At 39.0% G+C, this 5,948-nt stretch overlaps 1 long non-coding RNA gene across 1 annotated transcript; it reads right to left on the bottom strand.

The window, feature by feature from the left end:
• Positions 1 to 785: 785 nt before the first annotated feature.
• Positions 786 to 5,732, bottom strand: LOC127506936 (uncharacterized). Its single transcript, XR_007928157.1, has 2 exons — positions 4,332 to 5,732; positions 786 to 4,198 (listed from the first exon to the last, which is right to left on the bottom strand). It is a non-coding gene; the product is annotated as an uncharacterized LOC127506936 (long non-coding RNA).
• Positions 5,733 to 5,948: the final 216 nt, after the last annotated feature.

Genomic DNA, 5,948 nt, shown 5'->3' on the forward strand with positions numbered 1-5,948 from the left:
AGATTGTAAATGTTGATATTTTCTGTAGTTCAGTGAATGAAACTGAATCTCTTTTGCTCATGTTGTGCTTGTAATTCAGTGTACAAAGTGTAATTTAATACAAACAAAATATATGTATATGATTCAGTTGTTTTAATTCTGTTTGAAATTGAGTTAAATTTTTAGCTGAATATCTCAAGTAAAATTTAAGTACTTTATGTTTAGATATAAAAACTGCTGGAATTAAAGCAGTCAGTGTCTCAGTATATTGAGTTTCATTTCTGAGGTTTGATTTAAATGTATATAGTGATTGTGTAGTTTGTATATTGTATATTATATGAGCTCTAGTGATGTTGAATGTCATGAAGGATCAGATTGTCATGATTTTTGCTGCTGTTGAAATGCTGTGAGTGAAACAGTGTTTTCTTTGTGTTTGTGAATGTGTTGTGTTTGTCTCCTGCAGCTGGTCCCACAGTGAAGCCCTCAGTGTCTCTGCTGCCGCCCTCTTCTCTGCAGATCTCTGGAGACTCAGCCGCACTGCTCTGCCTGCTCAGCTCTTACTCTCCACAGGGGGCGCTGGTGAGCTGGACACTGGACGGGTCAGAGGTCACCGAGGGGGTCGTGACCAGCGCAGAGAGCCAGCGGGACGGCCGCTACAGCCGCAGTAGCGTCCTGACCCTCAGCAAAGCACGCTGGGAAAAGGGAGAGGTGTACGTCTGCAGAGTAACACATGATGGAGCTCCTCATGAGGTCTCGTTCCACAAGAGCTCTGAGTGCTGATGTTTCTCTCCTGAAGATGAGCCGTATCTGAGTGTCCTGTGTCAGGCAGGATTCACATGAGTCTAGTGCTGCAGCTGTAGTGATTTACAACTCAATACTGAAAGAGAGCTGGCGTGTCAAAGCACTGTGTGATCTTTCAATCTGCTGTAACATTCAATAAAGCTTCTCAACAAGTTCACTTTGTGTCTGACAACATCATTCAACTAACAGATGAAGATGCAGGTGCTTTTCACAAGCTTGATGTAAATGTCAAATAAAGCTCTTGGGGTTTGAACATGGTCTCTGGAGACAGAGCTGCTCTATTCTGAGAGGATCAGAATCACTCCACCCTGACAATGCAAATGGGCTTTTCAGTCTCACTGTTTGATTGGTCACATGATCTGGACTGGAACACACCAGTTTCACTTCTGCTGAAAATGTGGTGATGAAAATATATATGAAAATGTCATGAACATCAAATGAGAAGCATCACATCCAGACAGCAGAAGTGACTGAATTCAGTCTGTTCAGTTTGATTGACAGGGATCATATATTACACCTAAAACATGATGATCGTATTAAACACTGACTCATTCTCTTCATAAACACAAGATTGATGTTGATTTAGATGATCTAGTGTTATTAGTGTTTGTCTGTGATCAGTGTTGTGTGTGATTGTGTTTATGAGCAGCTGCAGCTGAAAGTCATGTTTGTTGGTTGATGAAGAAGAGCTCTTGATCATGTCATGTTCAGTTCATAGAGCTATAAACACATTTAGAGCAGTGAAGCATGTGCCGCTCATGTAAAACACCCTCTGAATGCAAAAGACAGAAGAGAGATCAGGACGATATACATTCAGAGTCCAATAGTTTTACTGACAGGGTTAAAAGAAAGGCTTTACATCAGCAAAGCACAGTAACAGTAAATATACAGAGTCAGACATACACATTTACACATCATTCTCTACAGGACACACTGAATGATTCCTGCTGTATCAGTAGTCAATGATCTTGCTGCTCAACATTCAAACACTTGTCTATTGTTTGCTGTAGCAGTGCAGTGTACTTTCAGAAATCCTCCACCTCCCCCAGCTCCACCTGTCCAGATCTGCTATGGGGTGATTCATGTTTGCTCGTACAGCAGCAGCATGTTGTGTGTGTTTTGGCAGTGGAAAGTTCTGTACTCTACAGCAGATATAATCAACAGCAGCAGACCAAACACATTAACATTGTCATATTCATTACCATGACAAACTCTCCAAGAATTGTCATGTCAGAAATCTAGTTCAGTCATGAAACTGAAGATGGCACAGGCTTCGATCGGTCCTTTACATGCAGTCTGTAAGCAATCACATCAATACCAAATGACTCAGGCTGATTGGTCTCTGCTGATCCTGCAGCCAATGAGATCCCTTGCTCAACATTTAATAGTCTGGTTCAGTGTTTGCTGTAGGCTAGTCCTGCAGCGCTATAAGAGTTCATCAGAAATTCAGACTTAAGATAAGTCAACAATGTTTTACCATTCCAGATACAATGTTACAAACAAAATACAAATGTTTTATTGAAGTTGTAATCTATTAAATGCAACTATCAAATCATCTAATACCATTAAATATAAAGTGTCTTCATAATATGTGTTATTTTATTAAATTATAGGGCTTGTTTTGTTTGTTTTTATTTAACCCTTGGGGGTCCCTGATAATATATCCATCATGAAATGTGGATAAACAGAAAAGGCTGCACCCACTTCAGCCCCTCATTTCATTGAACAGACGTGTCATATATAGATCCGGTGTGAAGTCCAAAAACCTTTTATGTTTCCTGAGGGCGACACCATGCCATAGAGGAATAAAGAAACAATTCTATAATTGAGTTAACTTCAGCAAAACTTGTATGTAATGTTGTATTTTCAGTGGTTTAATCAGGAATAATTACTGGGACACCATAGGAAGATTTATTGTTTCCCCTTTAAGCATTTGCGCTCATGCTGTATGTCGACGGGGAAGCAGAGGTCGTTTTGCTGTTTCACATTTATCCTGTATTTGCTTTACTGTCTCTTTATATCATAATCGCTGTATTTATGATGTTAGAACATTGTTAAGGGTTTCTGTCATAATGTGCATCAGTGTGATTAGTGAATTTTCCTTTAAAGTGCTGCTTTTAACCATTGAATTTTAGCATCTCATTTGCACATGTGTCTTTTTATGCAGGGATGAGAGAGTAGGCCTTCTGATGTATGTATACTAATCTTACCTCACAGTTTATGATTATTAATTATTGATGATTATTAATTATTAATAAATCGGTTGACGAGCATAGTTCCTGCATGTGTGCTGGGTCGGGACTATCCTCGTTCATGTCCGTGGCATGTACAGCAGAGACAGCCTGTCCAACAGCATTAAGTTCTTGTTATCAGGGACGACGTGAACCGACAGGCTTTAGATGGGAGTCTCAATCGTTCTGTTGGCACAGATGCAATCACTTGACCTGGATAACATCAGAGTATTATAATTTAACAGAGGGATTTCTTTAAGTTATAAAGCATAGCTTTAAATTACCAATTATGTTTTCAAAAAGAATATTAAAGAATATTACAAAACATGCAGTAGAAAAGCAATAATGCAAACAAATGTTAATAAAAAGGCTTAAATACAAACACTTTTCTCTCTTTGCTGTGGAAGTTCAGTATAAGAGGAAATGTCAGGCATCTTAGGGGGGCACTGCAGTATTGATCTGGTGAAGGAGGAGGCCATCGAGTAAAAAAGGTTGAGAAACACTACACTAGTGTCATCACATCGACACAACGTCAAAGTGAGTGACAGATAGAGAACTCAGTTATGTAACAGACACGCCATCTAGTGATGAAGCATGGAAGTGCAATTAAAGTGACAGACTTTCCTGCAGTTCGATTACATTGTAGTGGAAAGTTTTGCAGGACCAAGCACCACTAACATTTATATAATATAAAGATTATGTTACATGCTTAGTACATCCAAATAAATAAATAATGTTTCTGAAAGGTTTGATACACCATTGTGTTGTTTGTGATCCTCCATCAGCAGCTGCAGTATCTCTCAGCTGTATCAGTGCATCACTGTGACGTCTGACTGACCGAGGTTTTTGTACCACTCTTTATCACTGTGTGAACACAGGTTTACTGTTCGGATAGTGGAAACTCTGACAGTAATAATCTCCTGTATCTTCAGTCTGGACTCCACTGATGGTCAGAGTGAAATCACTGCCAGATCCACTGCCACTGAATCTAGATGGAGTTCCAGTATAACGGCTTGTTGCTGCATATATGAGGAGTTTAGGAGCTTCTCCAGGTTTCTGTAAGTACCAGGCTAAATAATTACCACTATACACTGCACTGCTGGTTTTACAGTTTATTCTGACTTCTTGTCCTGGTTGAACTGCTGTTATTGATGGACTCTGAGTTACAGTGTACTGTCCTCTACACTCTGAGAGAAAGAACAAGAAGAAGAAGAAGAAAATAATAATACGATTACAATTATAAATTCTAAAAAAAAAATATATAAAATTATAAACATTTAATATTTCAAGAGAATAATTGTGGAGCTGCATCACACAAACCTTGAGCGATCAGTGTGAGAGTCGAGATGAAGAAGGTGATTTTGTTCATTGTTGTTCTTTTGTCTTGTGTGATGATGAAGATTGTGTTCTGTTCTGCTCTCAGTCATGAAGTGTTAAACTCACAGCACTATAAACACTCTCAGAGCACTGAAGCATGTGTGACAATGCAAAGAAGTGGGCAGGATTTACAACAGACAAACTAATATACACTAGAGTTACACTATGATCATTTACATTCTGACTAATGTTAGTTTTAGTTAGTTCAGTAGTTTTATTTTTACTCTGACTATTGAGAAACTGATGATGTGCAGATGAACATCCATCCCATGTAGGAGGGGACGTTCTCGTGGCCTTGCGCACCATTCCCTAAAAGTTCTCTAAATGGGACGGAAATCCTGAACCTTCACATTAGAGATGTTTGTAAAACATCCTCTTTTGGTTATGAAAGTGCTGCAGTTCAAGTTTCCTTATATGACTTTAGAGGGACGTTCCACATTGGTTAATCAATGGTCACATAAGATCGTTACAAAGAGGACATTTGGGACATTAACAGAACGTCCCCATACGGTTCTCTGTTAGTCAGATGGGGACGTTTCATTCGGGACCATGCTGCTCCTGAACCTTTTTTTGAAACGTCGTTTAAGAAGCATATTTCACTTATAGGTGAATTGAAAATTTCTCATAAAAATAATAAAAAATAAATTACATTCAAATAGTAAATCCTTACTATCTGTAATTTCCCTATATTTGTGGACCACTGGATACCTGGTGTTTCTTTAAACCAATTAAAAAGGTCCTGGGTGGCATTTACGCCCCAATGGACACAGTCACTTCCACATTTTTCCTCAGGCAGCCTATTTATATCGGCGCGGCATCGGAAGTCATTGTTTTTAATATTAATATTATGTAAAGTAGTTTTATCGCACCATAATCCATTGCTACAAACTCCTGTACAGTAGGTGGAGCTATGCACCTGATAAGTCATGATTGCAATCCGCCAAAAAACTAAAAGAAGAAGAAGAAGGAAGTCATTGTTCCTTACGCAGAGCTTTCGCTGGCTGCGTCCAAAACTGCCTACTCAATGAGTAGGTACTTCATTTCAATAAGTACTTACTTAACGAGCGCTAAAAGAGTAGGTACTTAATAGCCGAATCTCTTTGGCTGCGTCCGAAACCGCCTACTTGTCTACTATTTAGTAGGGGAAAAGCAGTAGGCGAGCAATTAAGTATGTCAGAAACCTCAGTAATCATAAATGAGTAGTCAAGAAGTTCCCGGATGGCCTACTGCTTCCGCCCAGATTCTGAAGTGTTCCTTGATCGATACTTTTCTATCCCAGGAGGCCACAGGAGAGGATACGTCATAATTGAACATGGAGGAGAAAAGCGGCGCAGATGCTTTCAAATGTGAGTATTGAAAACTAAAAACACGGTTCCTTGTGTTAAAATAGCATTTGTTGAACTACTATAGAGTAAACCGCTGAATGTGTAAAGATGCTAGACACTATAGTTGTGATTTTACAGTAAAAACACGATTTATTATGATAACAGGCTCTAGTAAACACACATAACTTAATTCTCCGAATTGGATTTACATATTCTAAACCACGTCTTAAAGGTG

The sequence above is a fragment of the Ctenopharyngodon idella genome, chromosome 24 (assembly GCF_019924925.1).
Source record: "Ctenopharyngodon idella isolate HZGC_01 chromosome 24, HZGC01, whole genome shotgun sequence".
NCBI classification, from domain to species: Eukaryota; Metazoa; Chordata; class Actinopteri; order Cypriniformes; family Xenocyprididae; genus Ctenopharyngodon; species Ctenopharyngodon idella.